The sequence below is a fragment of the Trichomycterus rosablanca genome, chromosome 15 (genome assembly GCF_030014385.1).
Source record: "Trichomycterus rosablanca isolate fTriRos1 chromosome 15, fTriRos1.hap1, whole genome shotgun sequence".
Classification (NCBI taxonomy): domain Eukaryota; kingdom Metazoa; phylum Chordata; class Actinopteri; order Siluriformes; family Trichomycteridae; genus Trichomycterus; species Trichomycterus rosablanca.
This window is the reverse complement of record NC_086002.1, coordinates 9735165-9757220: the sequence shown is the minus strand read 5'-3', so window position 1 is coordinate 9757220 and position 22056 is coordinate 9735165. Positions and strand designations below refer to the sequence as shown.

The following is a 22056-nucleotide window of genomic DNA, read 5'->3' as shown; positions in this document are numbered from 1 at the left end:
GATTGCAACACACACCCACACACACACAGAGTAAGGGTGGGTGTACATTGTCCTCGCCCCTGGCAGCCTAAGGGTTCACCCCCTCACTTCATTCACAATGGTCATGTGATGTGTACTTTGAGAGTACAACAGCTTAGTGAGAGCTGCCCATTCATTTCCTTTTGAGTTGCCCACGGAGGAGGAGGGAAACATCTGAGAGAGCGAGAGAGAGAGAAAGAGAGAGAGAGAGAGACAGGGTAAGTGAGAAAGAGGTATAGACAAGAGTCTGACCGCACAGGAAAACAAGACAGAGAATCAAAAGGACGCAAAAAGGATAACATTTCTTGCGCTCATTTCCGAGACTTCAAACAAGGTCAGTTCACCAAGTTTAGTTTGCATCGTCTGGTTCTTCTTGTTATGTTCTTTCTTTTTTTCTCACAGTCTGTCAGCTGTCAGTTCTCTGAGTTGCCAGTCAATAGTGCATCTCATAGTGAAGTATTTTTGCCATTTGAGTCAACTTGAGTAGAATATTTTAAATCAGATGTTTAAATAAGAAATGACTAATGCACCTGTATTTTTCTTTATTATTATTATTATTATTATTATTATTAAATAGTCATTCTGTACAGTACAGTGGGCAATGATATTAAATTTAGTAAATTTAATTTAATGTGATCAGTTTGGACTTAACGTCACTAAGTTTTAATTATTATATTTGTATAATTGTCTTTATAACAAAAACTTTTTTCTATAGATGTTTCTCAGTAAAGAATTGGTTTTAAATGTCCAAAAGCATTTGTTTGACTTATAAAATGTGACTAACATAAATTATTCATAGTGGTGTCACTGCATTTCATGGTAAAACTATAGAAGCAGTAACACTAGAGACAGTGACAAAGACAAATTAGTAAAATAAAAATGTACAAACAGAATACTGACACCATAATTTGTTTAATTAAAATGCAAAAATTATCAATGTAAAAATTATCTAAAACATCTAAAGTTGTGATGTTTATTATTGGCTACACTGCCCTTTTCAGTTGGTGTGTCTAGTCCCACCACACAGTTCACTGGTATTACAAAGAGAGATGGTAACACCGCACACAAGTATTTTGTCTTAATGTGAGAGGGAAATAACACCAAAGACAGTTTTGGCATTACCAGAAGATGTTGTAAAACTACACAATGTACAAACACCACTATTTTGAGTTACCATGACAGGTAATCACACCACAGACTGTTTTAACCATAACAGACCAGAAGTTTTTAGGTACTGAATATTGTAAGCATTATTTAAAACAAAGTAATAAATAAATAATCATTTACTGTTGTATATAAGTGAAACACAACTGTAATTAATATGTGTATGTGTATATGGTCAGATTGTTGGACCACCTAACACTGTACAATCTTGCAATACATTATATAATGTTCCTTTTTCTTATTTTAGTGTTATGGATATTGTGAGCACTGACCAACTAACAAAAACATCATTTTAACAATTGATAATACAAATTCTTGGCAACTTATAAAACACTATAAAACCTCACTCATATTTGATAACATTTAATAATGTCTACAAAACATACACTGCCAGCATATCTGCAACAAAAGGACAACTATGTATAGATTATATGTACACTCTGTGAACCCCCTGTAGTGTTTTCCCGGTCATTCACTGGATGTTAGTTATATTGGATTTCTTCCAAATACCAAGCATGTTTCCTTAGAACAATAAGTGCTGCAGTAAGGACTGGACTAAGAGGTTAGTAGTAGTGGAATTGCAGTACAATTAGAGGAATTCATGAGGATGTTGGTTCCTCTAGCTCACAAGCAGATGATGTGTTGTTATTAAGATGTGACAGCAAAATGTACATTTGCATGAATGTAGTTTATCAGTTAAGGCATGTTTGTTATCTAAAGTTTGCTAAAAGTTGGTATTATTTGGTTTTATTTATTTCTAGCTACCTACTTTGGGATTATAGAGCTAGTGGAAAACTAAAGTAGTAAACTCAAACTCTGTAATGCCTGGTAGACTGGACATTTGGAGCAAGGAAATCAACCTAAAATTAGGATAAGCATCCAAGCAACTAAAGGTCTGTATGTAGCCTTGCTGAAGACCCAAAGAATGAAGGCTTAGTGGGGATGGAGTTTAAAAACCTTTTTATATTAATAGTCCACTCCCTTACCAACTAAACCACAAGTATTCTTTAAAACAAAGTGGCAAGCTGGTCAAAGGCACTCAGCTATAAAAAATAATGTTGGGTTCCTGAGTGGTGTAACAGTGTAAAAGCACCCACTATATAGTCAGGAGTCTGTGACATCAAGCCATGATGAGGTTGGAAGTCAGAGAGAGTGTCCCCAATACTGTTCATAATGATTTTAGCCAATATTGGGTGTCTGTGACTCTACTACAAGCATGCTGATCTTTTCAATGATGTCACATGATGCAGTCTGAAAAAAGCTGGTGGCTGCTTCTGGGTAAGAAGGACACTCAGCTAAAATGTTGGAATTATTAGTGACTAAACTGGACAAACACACATTACATTCAGCCATCAGTGAGTCTTTTGGTCAGTCACATGACATTTGCAAATTAGCGACCATAAACTGAAGGTGGCAATGCCCAGGACATGTTTTCACCAATTAAAAAGCCTAATTATAATGAATCTGGACAAATGCTGATAATGTCCAATTTGTTTAACACCTCCATGTTCAAAACAGACCATGTTCATAAACAACTCTTTACCAACAACATTGCTGGTACAGAATATACACAGCCTCTAAAACCCCCACATAATCTCAGTCTTAAATCACCACCAACCATGACACCTTAACCTTCCCACTGTATGTCTGTTATGCATGTCTGTACTGTCCTGTCTGAATCTTTAAGTTACAGCCTCTGGTCAAAGGTGACTGAGTGGTCTGAACTCATCCTCGACAACCTTGCACAGCTGAAACACGTGAAATATAAGCAAACATTTGCCACGTCTTGGGCCTCTGCTGACCTCGCTGGCCCAGCTTGTTCTGCAGATTTACCTCCAGCAGGATTGTTGTGGTAGTTGGCTAGCACATGTACAGCGAAGAGAGAGGTTAAAAGTCAGGGAACACGGCCAAAGTGCAAACACAGGCATGACGAGGGGGTATGTCAACATAACCAGCATACAGAGATCAGTGTGGTGTAGGACATTGTGTTTCAGTCTCAGTGGTTTCGCAATAAGTCTCAGAAGGAAGGTTCTAACCTGGAGATTTGAGGTACGATCGCTTGTCAATTATGTGGTACCCAAGAGTGCATGATAGTAAACTTAGCAAGAAGAGTATGTTTCATTAAGACACTCTTACAATGAAAACATAGTGGTACAGTTTTATTTCTTTCTAAAAAAGATCTGATTTACGTTCTAAGATCCTGGGGTCATTGCGACCACAGTTGACATACTACAATGTAAGCAGTTATAGCCTAGCGGTTAAGGTACTGGACTAGTAATCAGATGGTTGCTGGGTTAAGCCCCACCACTGCCAGGCTGCTGCTGTTGGGCCCTTGAGCAAGGCCCTTAAACCTCAATTGCTCAGACTGTATACTGTCACACTACTGTAAGGCATCAATGTAAATTAAGTTCTAGGTTTAATTGATCATAAATGATAATTGAGTTGTATTGGATGGATGCATGATGGATGGATAGATGAGTGGATGGATGGATGGATGAATGGATGGATGGATGGATGGACGGTGGGTGGATGGTTGTGTGGATGGATATGTGGATGGATGGGTGTATACTGTTGGGCCCTTGAGCAAGGCCCTTAACCCTCAATTGCTTCGACAATATACTGTCACAGTACTGTAAGTCGCTTTGGATAAAAGCTTCTGCTAAATGCTGAAAATGTAAATGTAATGTAAAGTTTATTTATTATTAATTATACTGTTTATATGTGAAGTTGTACTGCTAATCATCAATTGTAAAAGAGACTAGATCTTTAAGACATCTATGATGAACTCAATGGGCATGAAAATAAGGTCAGAAGTCAGGCTTTAAAACAGGGATTACAACTAATATAAAACCTACAATATCTCTTCTTTATTTCACAATGCTGACAATATTTTTAAAATGTCATGTTTTTATTCCATTCTCTTTAATTTTCAATTCTTTTAAAACAGATACAGTGGGAGCCAGCTGGGCCATTCAGTTGTGGTTTTGACTTCATTTGTAAGAAGCGCATGAGTCGACATTCGGTGGTTTTGCTAACCTTAAGATCTAAAGTGTGTTGAAGAAAAGCAGAAGGAAACCATGTGTAACCTAATAGACTAGTACAACTGAATTTTGCTTGAATAGTTTTGGGTTTTTAGCCCAGTTTTGGGTCTAATGCACAAGTGAAAGACTATTAGCAAATGTATTACTGGTTTAAGTACTGCTAACACTCTATAAAGACATAAGTAAACAGAGCATGCCCAGTTCTACTTTCTAAAGCTAACTGCAGCCAATCCATTTAATATTTGAGGCAAAAATAATTGATATTGATTAAGCAATTATTACGACCACTTGTGACCTGATACATACTGTATATATATATATATATATATATATATATATATATATATATATATATATATATATATACAGATCAGCCATAACATTAAAACCACCTCCTTGTTTCTACACTCACTGTCCATTTTATCAGCTCCACTTACCATATAGAAGCACTTTTACTGACTGTAATCCATTTGTTTCTCTACATACTTTTTTTAACCTGCTTTCACCCTGTTCTTCAATGGTCAGAACCCTCATAGGACCACCAGAGAGCAGGTATTATTTAGGTGGTGGATCATTCTCAGCACTGCAGTGACACTGACATGGTGGTGGTGTGTTAGTGTGTGTTGTGCTGGTATGATAGTGGATCAGACACAGCAGCGCTCCTGGAGTTTTTAAATACCATGTCCACTCACTGTCCACTCTATTAGACACTCCTACCTAGTTGGTCCACCTTGTAGATGTAAAGTCAGAGACGCTCATCTATTGCTGCTGTTTGAGTTGGTCATCTTCTAGGCCTTCATCAGTGGTCACAGGACACTGCCCACGGGGCGCTGTTGGCTGGATATATTTTTGGTTGGTGGACTATTCTCAGTCCAGCAGTGACAGTGAGGTGTTTAAAAACTCCATCAGCACTGCTGTGTTTGATCCACTCATACCAGCACAACACACACTAACACACCACAACCATGTCAGTGTCACTGCAGTGCTGAGAATGATCCACCACCCAAATAATACCTGCTCTGTGGTGGTCCTGGGAGAGTCCTGACCATTGAAGAACAGGATGAAAGCAGGCTAAAAAAGTATGTAGAAAAAAAGATGGACTACAGTCAGTAATTGTAGAACTACAAAGTGCTTCTATATGGTAAGTGAAGCTGATAAAAAGGACAGTGAGTGTAGAAACAAGGAGGTGGTCGTAATGTTATGGCTGATCAGTATATATATATATATATATATATATATATATATATATATATATATATATATATATATATATATATATATAAATAGAATAGAATAGAATAGAAAGCCCAAGGCATTCATGTCCCTCACAAGTGTAAGTAAGTCAAGAGTGGAACTAAACAGCTGACAGGAACTACGATTGGTAGTTCAGAGGTTTAACCTGTAAGCAACCTCTGTACAAAAAACTTTGTCTGACAAAGACTTAAAAATGTAGCAAATCTGTAAGCACAACTCTTATCAAGGTATTTTTATTTAAGAATATTTATAAGCATCACTGTTTTGACTCCACTCAGCTCTAGGTATGATGCTTTTTTTGTCTTGAGACTGATACTTGGTCGGACTTTGTCTAAATGATTCACATGATCGCATATGCACACCAAAACATACACACACATACACCAAAACATACACACACACACACACACACACACACACACACTTTGTTTCTATGACTCACAGACCAACTGAAGCGAAGTGGCAGGGTGATTTGTGTAGCGTACGGGAAATCGGCGCTCTTAGCGGTGACTGCCAGGCCCATTAAACCCAGCTCTGGAAAGAGCCGGAGGCCGGAACACACAGCGGATGCGCTTCCTGTGGCCGAACTTTGACCCCACACTCCCAGAGCCCTCCTGATGGGGCCTGACCCTGGTGTAGGGGACCTGTGAAGGAGGGGAGGGCAGAGAGCTGCATGTGGAACTGGTTACTAGTTAACGGTCTGTTACTTATCAACAGTTGTGTTCTGCAGAGTTGGCGTGTGGTATTGGTGTTAGCGTGTTAGTGCGAGTTTATCTTACGTGCAGATGCACATGAAAAGCGACGTCCCATCTTGCTGTTGCTCTGTTTTCGTGTACTTTTTTTTTTTACTGTCGCTCCCTGCTTGCAGTACCAGCTGCAGATCTTCCTGCAGAGCAGGGGAGGGGAGAAGGGAGAAAAACAGTCCTTGTCCCGAAGTGTACAAATGTGTGTGTAGAGGTGGAGGAAAACACAGCTGTCTGACTTGGTACTTGATAACGTTTACTGTAGAAGAATGGCAGGACAAACTAAAATCTGAGGTGTCACTTGAGGCTAGACTGAGAGCACCAAAACATGTTGCACAATTCTTGCAGTTGTTGTTGTTGTAGTTTCTCCTCTGTATTCTTTAGGCCTTTAAAGCTCTATTTGATGGTCCTGTAATCCTTTTAACCAGCGATACTGCCTTAATTAAATTACAGCGGAATATTTAAAGTTTAGATTACTGTGATATAGAAAATAGTTTCATTGTGGTTCACTGTAGTGCAACAACAGTGTTAAAAACCAAAAGCTAAACCCACACCAGTGGTTCTCGAACCTTAGAGCAATGAAGCCTGAACAGGTTGCAGCAAGCTCAATACCTATTATTACATTATCACCTTATCACGATTATTTGGAGCTAATCGGGATTGAAATGACTGCAATTAATCATGTTTTACAGTCTTAGTCAACAATTATTTGATTTATTTAATAGAACAAGGGCACAGTGGGTAGCACTGTCATCTCACAGCAAGAAGGTTTGCATGTTCTGCCCGTGTCTGCATGGGTTTCCTCCAGGAGCTCCGGTTTCCTCCTACAGTCCAGAGACATGCAAGTGAAGTGAATTGGAGATACAAAATTGTCCATGACTGTGTTTGACGATAAACTTGTGACTTGATGGATCATGTGTAACAAGTAACTACCGTTTCTGTCATGAATGTAACCAAAGTGTGTAAAACATGATGTTAAAATCCTGATAAATAAATAAATATTTAATGGAACATTGTGTAAACCCCTTTCCAAAAAGATATTTTGGTATTTTGTTAAATGCAGTAAAAAAGAACAAGAAACTATTTACTGACACAAATGTATCAGTAATAACTAGGGATGTAACGATACACTCTACCCTCGATGCGATACGATTCATGATACTGGGTTCACGATACGTTTTTTTCCCAATTTTTTTAAACAAAATGAAATTGAAGACAAATTATGACAAAGTATCCTTTTATTATTTCTCTTTTAAAAAAAATACAATAAAATACTGTATTTGTGCTTATCTTTTATTTATCTAAATAATGAATGCCCTTTTATTCCTGAGGTAGGTACAAACTATGCCAAATAATGCTTATTGTGTAAAAAAAATTAAAAAAAAAAATCCAACATTAAATAAATAAATAAATAATACAAATAAAGAAAGTATCTTTGCATAAATACATTTGGCTGGAAAATCCCCTACCTGGCAACTTTGTGAAGTGCCGTCAACCAGGCGAGGTGAATAGCGCCAGTGCCCTCTGTTGTTTAAAGTGAATATCGATTTAGCTTAAATGAATAACCGATTCGCATCATGGCATATGTGCACCAATTTTTAACTGTCTTGTGGTGCATCGTTACATCCCTAGTAATAACAGGCCTAAAGTACACAAGCGTGGGCATCCGGTTACAGGTTTAAAACCTCTGACCAAGTATAAACTATTTATACCCATGTCTATGGATGACTCCTAATACTAACACTATATCCAGATTCCATATATACTGTATATCCAGAAAGTTAAACCTAGAAAGCCAAATAACATAAACTTCCCCAGCAAATGTTGCATTATAACATGAGAGTCAGTTGTAATGTAGATACAGACAGCTGGAAGAGACAATTTTTATCAGTATAGAAACATTCCTTGATGTTGATCAAATGATTAGTCAGAATAACATTGTATTGATTTACAGTGACCCTTTGATCTGACACGTGGACCCAAACCAGCAAGCCCCCCACACACACAGCAAAACTTACTGAATAGGTCAGTTATTTAGGCCTGCACTGTTTGCTTGGTGCATGCCACAAATTATCTCGCCTCCCCCCTTTTGTGGAAAACATTGTGAAAGATGTCAGATCACATCAGTGTACATCTATGTACACCAGTGACTAAAATTATATTCATACTCTCCTTTAAGTCAAAGCTTTTTCTTATATTTTATGTAGGGCCTGTTCAGGATTTCTTTCTTGCTATTTAATTAATGCTTTTTCCAATGTAGCCAATTTGTCTTCCGTTCCTGGAGACCCCGATCCCAACTGAGGAGGGTGTATTTGCCTGACACACGCTCCCTCTGACGCATGTGCAGTCCACCGACCCGGGTTTAAGCGTGAGGTTAGTTTCAAGCATGGAGAGTCACTCCTGTACAGGCTCCTCGAGCTACTAACTAGGGTCCGTACATAGCATCGAAGACCCCACCCTCTTTCCAGTCCAGACTTGTACCACCCAGCAGACTTTATTGGCCAATTTTTGTCTACTGCAGGCACTGCCTATTGTGCCCACTAGGGGGGCGCCCCGCCGACCAGTAGCAGAGCTGAGATTTAAAACCAAGCGCAGGTGTGCTAGCAGAATATCCCGCTGCGCCACCTGGGCACCGTGCCTGTTCAGGACTTAATACAGCATTAGATATTTGTATAAAGCTACCCCCCCCCCCCCCCCCCCCACACACACACACACACACTTTTTAACCAATATGTATGTTTAAACAGCTTCTCAGTCAGTCCTTCTGCAGTATTAGAGCTGTGGATTAGTGTGTCTACCTATCAATCCACTCAGGTGTTGGTTTAAATATTCATTCAAGCTTGTAGTAAACACTATCACTAAATATAAAAATGAAGAGAATTTTTAAAAGTCTTACTTTCGCCTAGCAATAGTGTGGGCTACATAACAATATGTCACAAGCCAAACACATCCAGCTGGTGTGTGACGCCAGCATTTGTTGACTCCAGGGTCATTTACCAGGACTTGGATGAAATCTGTAAGTGAGTAAATAATAATTTATTTAATCCAGCCACCAGACTGACTGTAAATCATTGTTATTATAGCTGTTAGTATTCTTATTATTAGTAGTATTATTCTTATTATTATTATCATTACATTTTACATTTACATTTTTGGCATTTAGCAGATGCATTTATCCAAAGCAACTTACAGTATACAGTCTAGGCAATTGAGGGTTAAGGACCTTGCTCAAGGGCCCAATAGCGGTAACCTGGCAGTGGTGGGGTTTGAACCAGCAACCTTTTGATTACAGTCCAATACCTTAACCGCTAGGCTACAACCGCCTGTCATTAGTAGTAGTAGTTGTAGTAGTATTTTGGTTTTTATTATTTATATTATTGTTGTTGTTGTTGTTGTTAGTGTTATTATTATTAGTCGTATTATTAGTATTATGATTATTTTATTATAATTAGGTCATCTTTTTCTCTCTCTGAGTGGATTTTGGCATGTTCTTCCTATATCCATGTATGTTCCCATAAAAAAAATGGCTTGACTGCAGTGCAGTGTGAGGCTGTTCCGACCTTGTTCCTAGTTTTACCAAGAATGGCCAAGTGACCCACCATGACCCTGATCAGGTTACCATTATGTCATTGGCTATGTCATTGTAAAGATTATGCTAACTTTACCACTGTAACCATCGATTTAATAATTACATAGTTACCACATAACACTGTAGTAAAACCATCTCAGTATCACTGTTTACCAGAGAATATACAGTACCAAAGTAAAAACCAAAGTCCTCTTTTCTTCTTTTCTTTGTTTTCAAGACCCCACTTTACAGGCCTGAGAACCACGATGTGCAGTCTCCTAGCGCTTTAGTGGTCACGCTGGTTAGCTTGCTTGGTCACTGGCATTCACATTGCCGAAAGAGTGTTTTCTGGCAGCGCTTTAGACGAAGCCCAAGCTTTCCCACAATTCTGTAGACAGCTGGGGAGGGCCAGCCGCTGCCCCCCAGAGCCTGCGGGGCCTGATGGGAATGCAGACAGATCTCTTCCAGCTGTGCTAGCAGATCGAGTGCTAGCACCTTTTGGTCCTTTATGGTCATGAACACAAAAAAAATCTGTCCTGCTCAGAGGGTGGCTAGTTTAGAATACACCCCTATATACACCCCTATAGTGCACATATTAGGGCAACTTATAGGATGCGGATTTGTTATTTATTAACAGCGTCCTGTTTTGCCGGGGTTCCTTTTCGTCAGGCTTTGAGGTAATGTCAGAAAAGATTTTTTTTTAGAGGAGGCAACAAAAGGCAGCAGAATATCCATGAAAAAAAAATGGAATAACACAAAATACCTGGCGATGACCAAAACTGCTTATTACTCTACTGCATAGGCATATAGAAGTGTCTAATATTACAGTATATTAGTAAGTCATTCTTAGAATGCTGCCCACGTGTCGGAGGGGGCTTGGGTTAGCTTCGTTCTCCTTAATCAGAGCGGGGATTAGCATTGGTGGAGAGGAAGTATGATGCAATCGGGCAAAAAAAGGGGAAAAAAAGGGAGAAAATGCATTAACAAAATTTTTTACAATTAATATCTCTCCTTTACATTTACATTTAGCAGACGCTTTTATCCAAAGCGACTTACAGTACTGTGACAGTATATTGTCTAAGCAATTGTGGGTTAAGGTCCTTGCTTAGGGGCCCAACAGTGTCAGCCTGGCAGTGGTGGGGCTTGAACCAGCAACCTTTGGCTTACTAGTCCAGTACCTTAACCACTAGGCCACAACTATAGTTATATATATAATTATATAGATATATTCCTCACAATTTAGAAGTTGATAAGCCTAGCGCAAACTACATGATTGATACGATGACTTGGTCACGGTCACTCCTTTGCTCCATAATCGACACCTTAAAGCATAAAGCTGGTTTGTTGTTGAACTCATGGACAAAGAAAAAGCTGCAGCAGGAACTTCTTTCATGGAAAGGGGTGTTCACCATCCATCGTTTATTCTGTGCTTGTTAGTATCGTTTCAATCATGTAGTTTGTGCTAGGCCCACAAACTTCTAAATTCTTCCCTCTGAAACATAAGCATTTACACACCTCTCCAACAAACTGTTATTGTAAGTGAGTTTTAAAATAGTTTTCAATTGCTTTTTTCAGTTCAAGAAAATGTGTAGAAACATTTGAAATACCAAAACTTCAGGTAGTGTGTCTATTCTCTAAAAATGTCTGCATTTAATGAGCCCCCTCACTTTTTTTCACGGTTGTTTCTTGGTCTTCTCTGCACTGTTGCACAATATCGCCAAACAGCAATGTCCTTCACAGATTGCGCAATCCAAGCCCACTGATAATAAACAGTTTGACAGCATGCGGTTCAACAGTTCAAATCAAATTGCACACATCTGTCTTAGCCCATCCAAAGGAACACTAAAGAGGCAGTCTCAGATCTTTCTGGCACACAGTGCTTTGTGTGAGACCATACAGCACCACCAGATCCAACCTGGGCCCAAGAGGCCAACACGGAGAATGGGCTTGTCGGGAGTATTTTTAGACTAATCTGAATTTAGTTTTTTTTTAAATGCTGATCATAATATCCACAAGATTATCTTGTATGACATTTAGTGAGATGATAATGAAATGTGTAAATTTTAAATAGAAAACTACATAAAACATGAACAAGCAGTGGAACATTACCATGGAATAACATAGACTTAAAACATTTTCTTCGTTCTTTGTGCAATGCGAATCAGCACTGTGTACAAAGAGACACACTCTGACAGCACTCCTGTGCAGTCGCCATCAATCAGCCAGCAGAGGTCATAATTGCATTAGTTATGAGAGAGCCCCTATCTGCCTTTTTAATATCCCACCCCTATCTGAACAACAGGCCAATCATTGTTCATGTGGTTGCTCAGCCCAGCCAGTAGGCAGAGCTAAGACTCGATTCGATGTATTCGAGAACCCAGCTCTGGTGTTCAGCATGTGTTTTTACCGCTGCACCACCTAAGCGGCCCAATTTTCTGCGTTCTTAACTAGTCTTGCTAAGAAAACATTCTGGTTATTCTATACTGGTTATGCTAGTCGGTATGGTATGCTGGTATTCTACCAACAAACCGTTCTAACCAGCTTGAGCCTGTCAGAAAGTTGTTTAGCACAGAAGCTACACTTAGCCCTTTGTTCTGGCAATTTAGCCTAGCTATCTGAACGCTTTTGAAATGACCGAGACTCATCATGTGATAAACCATTAATACTAATGCTATGTATTGTACTAATACTAATGTATTTGCTTTCAAATTGCTTAACATCTTTAGCTAGCTTATTCATTTGCCTACTACTCTAAAGACAACACTTGCTAGCTAGCTCTTTCAGTAAATAGTGTTATGTGTATAAGCACAATCAATTCTGTGTGAATGTATTACACCAATACAGTCAATGTACACGTAAATATAGCCAACCAAATGTCAGAGGTAGCAAATTCCAACTTAACCACCCCTCTTTGGAAGAATGATATTTTTGGGTTTTTATGGCAGCACTCATGGTGACCAGCTCAATGTCAAGGTTTTCAATACAATTTCAATAGTCAGGTGTCAAGCCACCACTTTACATTAGTGTTACTCAATTACATTTAAATAGATTTCTCTCAGCTTGTGGTGTTGCCCTCTGGTTATACCTTTTGGTCTCACATGTAGGTGTGGTAGAATTTATAGACACTGTATCTTAATCAAGGTTTCGATCAGCCGTTGGCATAACAGGAAAGACAGCCTTGTGACATTTTTTGTGGCAGTCTGGAACACATCCTGTCAGCTCTGATTTAAAAGAAAAAGTCATTTCTTTTCCTACGTCAACGTTGGTTTGACAGGCAGTTTGCATTTTATAAAAGTCATTTTTCCTCCAGTAAGCTTGACCTGGTCATATGTTGTCTGTGTATAGAGAAGCCGGGGTGTTCAGGCCATCCCTCGTATCAATAACAGATGTGTGAAGGAGTGTGTTTTGGCTAGCTTGCCTTTGGGGAGAGCAACATTGAGAGTGCAGAAGCTTCATTTCAGGAGCAACTTAGTAAATCTCTTAAATATTTATGTAGTGTTTTGGACTGTGAGCAAGGACTATTTGGAGAATACTTTTGGTGTAACATTAGAAGATATTTGTATAGCGACATAAAGCCATTTTACGCTCCAGAATATGCTCATTTATTATTGTATTCACAATTATTACAATGTTACAGTCTTCATCATTCCAAACATTTTGGGGTAACGTTTAATACACATTAATGTTTATTTTAGGTCGTTTAGTCATTTATTGATCGGGAGCAATGAGGACGCCAAAGGAGCATGATTGGCCTGCTGTCTGGATGTGAGCCTCAACATTTACGAGTCCCCTATCAAATAAAGTGGCGTGGAACAAAATGGCAACTAACCAGAGGCTGAAAGTTTAACATTTTCTAGCATAATATATGACTAGCAGCTAACAAATATTAGTAGTCAAACAGTAACTATTTATCTCCAGTCTGGACTGGACCAGTAGAGGCCCATTGGACTGAATTGGGCCATTACAATTTGCTCATCATCAGTTGCTTTTGATTGTTGGCGCTTTATTAGCAAGGTAATAACCATCAAGTTGACCAAAAATTATCCGGGCGATCCACACTGGATATATATGGGATATTTTATATGGGCTCTATATGTTTGTTTGTGAGGGTCCAGTGTGGACTAACCACTACTTTACACTAGCTAGTTACATTGCTAATAAACATCTCAGCTGGTCATAGCTTGTTTTAGAGGGTTTAGATCAATTGAGTCAACTCTAATCTGGTTATGCTAGTCAGCCACCTTGGTTAGCTGGATATGTTATACTGATCAAGAAGCTGGGATTCTAGTAGCTATCCCACAACCACTGAGATCTCGAGCTCTTAAGTTTAAACCCGGCTGGGTGCTCACACAGGCATGATTGGCTTTGCCTCTTTATTGCCGCTGTACATTTATTCCCTCTGCTGTCCAGTCTCCTTGTTTCCTCAAAGACTATGCAGCTGTCTATGAGATTTTGTTGTGGGCAGGTAAAAGGATGTGTCCAGCGACTATGTACGTGTCCGAGGGCGAGTGATAGTCTCAGCCTTCCTCGGCCAACATGGGGGAGCGGTACTAGGGACAAGATTTCAAAGAGGGGAATTACAAATAACTAGATTGGGAGCAAATAGGACAAAAAACAATAACAGAAGTTACAGGAAACTGGGGCAACTCTAGCTAGGTAAACATTTAATAATCTGACTAACCTGGCACAAATAAAGGTCAGTGAGTTCTTCAGTGCTTTCTTAAGTTATTTAGCTTAATAACAATGTTAAAAACAATATATCTGTAGAACCAAAGCTACAGAGTTGACTCTCTACTCTGAATCGAATAAAGAATCGACTCTTTCAGGATTCAGTCCCAGCCCTTTTATTTGGTGCACATGTAAACTAAAGCAAGAACAGCAAACTGAATGGCTTCTTTGTTTCATGACCCTTCCCATCACAATACAAAAACAACAGAACCGTTATAATGTTTGCGCCCCATTAGCGAGAATGAGGCATGGAATCTTAGCAACAATGGATGTCATGGGTAGGTTTACTCTAAAATTCAGCATTTAACCAGAATTGAACCCTCAAGTGTTTACAAGTGGATGGTGGGTGTATCTGGAAGTCCCTCTCAATTGAGATTTTTGATGAAATTCTTCAGTAAGTCTTTAAACACAACAAAGACTAAAACTGAGATGTTTACACGTCTTCCTCTGATTGTTTTTGTTATCGGTTGAGTCAAAGTGCCTTTCCAGTTATTTCTTGGATGTAACTGATACCCTCCCGTTGAAAACAGACAGTGTATTAGTGCACCTCTACACACACACACACACACAGACTTTGAGGCTCAGCAACGACCTGGCTCTGCCCGGCAGCAGCCCCCATCCGACTGGAGTCGTCTGCCAACGAAAACTAGCAGCGCTGAAATGGAAAGTCTGAAGTCACTCTGGGTTTTTTGGTGAGCTCTGATTACGCAAAGCAGGAGAATCCAGCAGGAGAGGGCTGTGTTCCTGCAGATGGATCTGAGGCAGGAAGACATCTCTGTTATCTGTCACCATCACCCAGATCAGACGGCTTGGGGTCTGGTTGGAGATTAAAGTCGATCTCTGGGTAGATCAACGTGAAGTCAGTAGGTTCACTAGAGGCCAGGATGGTCTTGCTCTTAGATTAGGAAAATGAGATCCAGATCTCTAGTCTGACGATTATAAGATCCAGACCACTTGCTGCTTCAGTTGTTCAGTATATACAAGAAAAAATGAAGGACAGTATATGATGCAGCAGAGATGTAATTTATCTATTGAAAATCACTTTAAAATCAAATGTATGTGAACAGCAACCCTAATTATTGAGTTTAAGAGTTTTACCACACCAATTGCTCACAGATGTCTTAAATCACATTTATAAAATATATATTATACCTCCAGCTGGGTGCTCAGGTCCACTTATACAATACCAAATATACTAGCTCACTACTGGTGCTAAAGGACTGACCAGACATGTGTCCAATCACTGCCCACTCTATTAGACACTCCTACCTAGTTGGTTCACCTTGTAGATGTAAAGTCAGAGACGATCACTCATCTATTGCTGCTGTTTGAGTTGGTCATCTTCTAGACCTTCATCAGTGGTCACAGGACGCTGCCCACAGGGCACTGTTGGCTTGATATTTTTGGTTGGTGAACTATTCTTAGTCCAGCAGTGACAGTGAGGTGTTTTCAAACTCCATCAGCATTGCTGTGTCTTATCCACTCATACCAGCACAACACACACTAACACACCACCACCATGTCAGTGTCACTGCAGTGCTGAGAATGATCCAACACCTAAATAATACCTGCTCTGTGGTCATAATGTTATGCCTGATTTGTGTATATACCTGATAGAAATTTTTAAGTATAATAATATAAGTATAATAGCCAGCAAAGTGGTTAAATAATTGTTTCCCATTAACATACACACTAGCTGCTGATCAGTGTTAGCAACGTGAGAAAAACACTCCAGCCTGCAGCTGTCAGATGAACAGGACAGTGTCACTTTTATTAATGTCGTCATTTACAGGATGACGAGAACCAAGAAGAGGTGGAGTCAGCGGTGTTTGTGCAGCTAGTTATTGGTAAAGCAGCATGTGGAAGGAAGTTGTGCTGACCTGAAATGGTCATGCACTCTGATAAAACGTACAAAACACAGTCCAGAACTGATGAATCACTGCTTTTTGGGTCATATGCTGCATCTGGGCCAAAAGATGACTAGTGCAATTAATTTTCTGCCTGTGAGTTTTGCAGAGTGGGATTATGTGTAATCCTAGAATATAAATGGATGAAAACATTGTATGTGCAACACTTGCTGCCAGCTTTGGGGGAGCCGGGACTTGTGCTACGATATGAAAAAGCAACCCTTCAGACAGGTCAACAAAGACAAAAGAAGCATTAAAATACAGACACACTTGGATACACACTTGAAATTTTATATAATAATTGTTGATCGACAATTAACAAAAATAATTCATTAAAATGATTCATTAATGATTCATTAAAAGAGTTATAGTGCACAGCCTGCCAGGAGGTTGGATTAGATATTATTATTCATTCATTGTCTGCTTTACCATTACCTTATCCTGGTCAGGGTCGTGGTGGGTCTAAGTCACTGGGCGAAAGGCAGGAAACACCCCAGACAGATCGCCAGTCTATGACAGGGCAAACACACATTCATACTTAGGGCAATTTCTAGTAGCTCCAATTGGCCTCACTGCATGTCTTTGGACTTGTGAGTGGATATTAAAGCACCCTAAGGAAACCCTCAGGGACGCAGGGAGAACATGCAAACTTCACACAGAAAAGAACTCTTGTTGCTTTAAGACAACAAGGAGTGTATTGCATGCATCAGATTCTAAATATGTTTGCAAAATACATAAAATGTGATCAGTAAAAACATTAAAAATCTTTTTTCTCTTTTATTCAGTTAAATAAAGATTCAAAAGAATCAGTAGTAGTAGCAGCACAGTAGTAGCAGCAGTAAAAACACACGCTAGCGCACCAGAGCTGGGATCTCGAATGCATCGTATCAAATCTCAGCTCTGCCATCCGGATTCACTAAAAAAGTTTAAAAGATTCAAAATAATTAACAAATCACAGATTCTTCTTTTAAGTGCATTTTACAATTTTTTGAAAATGGGGTTTGTACGTTATTCAGGTACTGTTTCTTATTCTCCTGGCAAACTTTATTTCGTCAGACCATTACCTAATTCTTTGTGAGGTGTTTCTTTACATAGACTTTACCCCATCCACACCATGCCTGCTTCGATGATATAGCCTCCTGATCCCCTACCAAGTGGATGTCGTCCATCCTTAATCTGAAATGTCATGCCTCATTCTGGATGAGGTTGATTTTGGCCAGCAGTTCTTTCACCAAAGCCTCTCCCTCATCAAAACGTCCGCCAAAGAAAATCTCCCCTACCCACATTGGCTATTTAACTCCAGTACAGATCTAAACCTCAACCTTTCATTGATCCCAACTACCGCTATTCACTTCCCATTAGTGCAGATCTGCCCAGCCATATGTAATCATTACAGTGTCAGAATTGGCATGCTGCATGAGTGAGTAATGCTAAGAGCCAGTTACTGAACCCTCACAGTGCCTGGACATGGCAACAAACCCTTAGTTTGGGGATTTATTGATGCTCAGGGGTGCATTCAAGCCTCATAGAACTAGTATGAGGTGTTACTGAGGCACAGCTGTGTAACATACGGTTCCTGTGTTGATCTACTGTATAAAGGCAGGGAGGCTGCTGATGGTTGGCCTGAGGTTTTACAAGCTGCATAACAGTTCCATCTCTCTGGTGAATATGCACTTGACATGCATTACGAGTCATTCTGGTCCAATTAAAGTTGGTTTCTTGGTTGCTAAATTCCAACATATACACTTTCAGGAACTCGGATCATGGAATTATAATTAGTGCGCAGCCACCCAAGACCCACCCTGTTCCTTCAGCATCCTGTCTGCTCGGCTGCACTCGCATACACACACATACAAATTCACCAACAAACAACCAAATCCAGGTCAGCAGAGGTCAGAGAAGTCGGCAAGTTTCTGCTCTGGGTCTTTACTGAGCCACAAAATCCAGACAAATTTAACTGAGTCTATTTATGCTAAGCTATCAGTGACTTGTGTTTGCAGATGTGAAACAAAAAATGCAAAAATTTCATGTAATCAGTTTTTTGAACACATAATGTGGCAACGATGACCAGCATGAAGTCTATTCATATACTCTACAAGGTCAGTTCTTTGCCTGCTGAAGGTGTGGTCTGTGATTTTGCAAGTGGATAGCTAAAGCTAGGTGCATGCTCCTATCATGTTATGGAATTTTATAATAGAAAAACATTAAATTTTGTCCTAAAGTTGGTTTAGAACCATCTCCAAACGGGCCAGTAAAAACACACGCTAGCGCACCAGAGCTGGGATCTCGAATGCATCGCATCGAATCTCAGCTCTGCCATCCGGCTGGGCTGAACGGCCACATGACAACGATTGGCCTGTTGTTCATATAGTGGTGGGGTATTAAGCCGGATAGGGACTCCTTGTAACTGATGCACTACGACCTCTGCTGGCTGAGTGCGGATCAGGGTGTGTCTCTATACACAAGGCTGATTCACATATATGCACTCGCATAGTGTGGGTGACAAAATGCATATGGCTGCTGCCCACGTGTCGGAGGGGGTGTGGGTTAGCTTCAGTCTGCTCAAATCAGAGCGGGGGTCGGCATTAGTGGAGAGGAAGCATGACGCAATTGGGCAATTGGACGCACTAAAAAACAGTCGGGAGAGAAAAGGGGGAAAATGCATAAACAAACAAAAAGAATTAAAAACAAGTTACAATTATAAACAATGTATTGAGAAAAAAAAATCTAAATTCATTTAAAAATCCTCCTTTAATTCATTCATTTTCATCAACCATCTTGGTTAGCCTGTCAACATTGAGAAAAGGGTGGGTATACAAAGCCCCACGTATTATAAAAATAATAAATAATAAAGATCTGCTTTATAAGCAAACACAACGAGTGTAGCACACATTCTGAAGGGCTAATTGCAGGGAAGCTAAAAAGCTAACAGCTTCACTCTGTCTTTTTGCAATTAGATTGACTGTAATATGCTGCATTAACTAAATTGGTTCTTTAATATGCTTAAGCACACAGCTATACAGATAATAAGTCTATATATAATATCACTGGAGCTGATTTAATAACTTAAACATTCATTATAAACTGCCATTTTACATTAGCTAAATTAGCAGAGCTGGCTAATAGAATTTAAATCTAGAACCTGATCCTCCTCTGTCAAATCTCTTTGGTTAACATGTTAGTGATGAGATTAGTGTTTTACCACAGGCCGTCTGTTTCCCAAAGCACAAAAACGCAACGGTGGTACAGATGATCACTCACTGTACCTTCAATTCTGTGCTTAAGCCTAATTAATTTTGGTATCGACTGACAATCCTATTATTTAAATAGACATTTTGGTTTAATTCTAGAGTAAAAATGTGTTTTAATGTTGTGAGTAGAACATATTGTATGTAGTTAACAGAAGTAAAAAGTATTTGGTAATATAAAAACTCACATAAAATACAAATACTTACAGTATGCCATTATACACCTTTCAACCATAGCATTAAAACCACATCGTTTCTACACTGACTGTCTACTTTATCAGCTCCACTTACCATATTGAAGCACTTTGTAGTTCTACAATTACTGACCGTAGTCCATCTGTTTCTCTACATATCTTTTTAGACTGCTTTCACCCTGTTCTTTAATGGACAGGACCCCCACAGAGTAGGTGTTATTTAGGTGGTGGATCATTATCAGCACTGCAGTGACACTAACATGGTGGTGGTGTGTTAGTGTGTGTTGTGCTGGTATGAGTGGATCAGACACAGCAGCACTGCTGGAGTTTTTAAAAACCGTGTCCACTCACTATCCACCCTATTAGACACTCCTACCTAGTTGGTCCACCTTGTAAATGTAAAGTCAGAGACGATCTCTCATCTATTGCTGCTGTTTGAGTTGGTCATCTTCTAGACCTTCATCAGTGGTCACAGGACGCCGCCTACGGGGCGCTGTTGGCTGGATATTTTTGGTTGGTGGACTATTGTCAGTTGAGCAGTGACAGTGAGATGTAGCAGAAAGCATGCAGAGAAACAGATGGACTACAGTCAGTAATTGTAGAACTACAAAGTGCTTCTATATGGTAAGTGAAGCTGATCAAATGGACAGTGAGTGTAGGAGGTGGTTTTAATGTTATGGTTGATCAGTGTACCTTGTTGTTTCCCTTAATCTTCCAAAATTAGTATTTTTTTTTCTTAACAAACATTACTGTTAGATGCTTTAATCTTCTTTAGCATGCTAGTTTAGTTAATTAACCATTAGCTAACAGCCTACGTAAACCACCAGATGACTTAGCCAAGTTTAACTATTACAGTAGATAACCCAACTTAATTAACTACTTGCTTACTTAGCTATTTCTGGCAAGCTTACAGTAATTTATATGTTAACCTAGCATTAGCTAGCAGGTGTTTTTTTATGAGTAAACTTTATCTTTATTTATTTCACCATAAACACTAGCATCAAGTCAACAATACATTATCCTTTGTGCACTCTGTTAGAAGCAAGCTAAAAATTAGTTAAAATGCAAAATAACATGTAAAATTTCTTACAACCACTGCCTGGATGCAAGAATTAAACCCACTCTAAACCCATAAAACCCAGCACCCACTCAACCAGCTGTACCACTGTGCCTCTCGACACTGATTATCATTAAATTACTTCCTTTTTTGTGTTCAAAGTTTTTCCTGACATTCATTTGTACTTCTCTTCAATTTGAGACTCCTTGCCCAAGCTGGCACTTTTCCCAGCATGGCCTAAGTCTGCATGGCAGATGTTACATGAATAACAGGCAACAAGATTAACAAGAAACTAGAGATGCTTCCCTGTTTGTCAGGATAAAGCTGAATGTATATACAGTGAATTCAGAAAGTATTCAGACCCCTTGACTCTTGCACCTTGTGTTACAAGTTTAATTGTAAATGGATATAATTAATATTTGTATTCACCAATTTGTTATTGACAAAATGATTCAGACTCATTTTAGTTCTCTGTAGAAGGTCCTTTAGCCACAAGTAAGACTCTAAGTCTTCTTGAAAGCTTTGTGCATCAGAATTTGGGCAAGTTCTCCCATTCTTCTTGGAAGATCTCTTCAAGCACTTTCAGATTGGATGTCACGTATTAGTGAATTGCCATCTACAGGTCCTACCACTGATGTTTGTTGGATTGGACTTTGGCTGGGTCACTCAGTGACATTCAGACACATCTTAAAGCCACTCTAGTGTTGTTTTGGCTGTATGCTTTAGGTCACTGTTGTATAAAAAAGTGAATGTTTGCTCATATGTGACATTGTACTCTAAAGCAGTGGTCTCCAACCACCGGGCCGCGGACCGGTACCGGTCTGTGGGTCATCTATTACCGGGCCGCACAGAAAGAATAAATACTTAGAGATCGCTACATCAGCAATGAAAACACTACTTTTTAATGGGTGTTATTGTTTCTAATCACCCATAGGTTGGAGCAGTGTCTTGTCGTAGCGAAAAAAGCTAATTTGTGAGCAGAATAGTTATTCTATTTTAAATCCCCCCACCCCGTTGGTCCGTGAAATTATATCTTATATAAAATCGGTCCGTGGTGCAAAAAAGGTTGGGGACCACTGCTCTAAAGGATGTTCTTCAAGGATGTTTTTGTTTTTGTCTGCATTTAACCATTCC

General features: G+C 39.4%; 1 protein-coding gene across 1 annotated transcript in view; it reads left to right on the top strand.

The window, feature by feature from the left end:
- The first annotated feature begins 179 nt into the window (after nucleotides 1-179).
- The window catches only part of klf12a (Kruppel like factor 12a), a 39817-nt gene continuing 17940 nt past the window's right edge, over nucleotides 180-22056 (top strand). Inside the window, exon 1 of the mRNA XM_063010578.1 lies at nucleotides 180-352. The gene's annotated coding sequence lies outside the window, so the exon portion shown is untranslated. The remainder of the gene's footprint in view (nucleotides 353-22056) is intronic.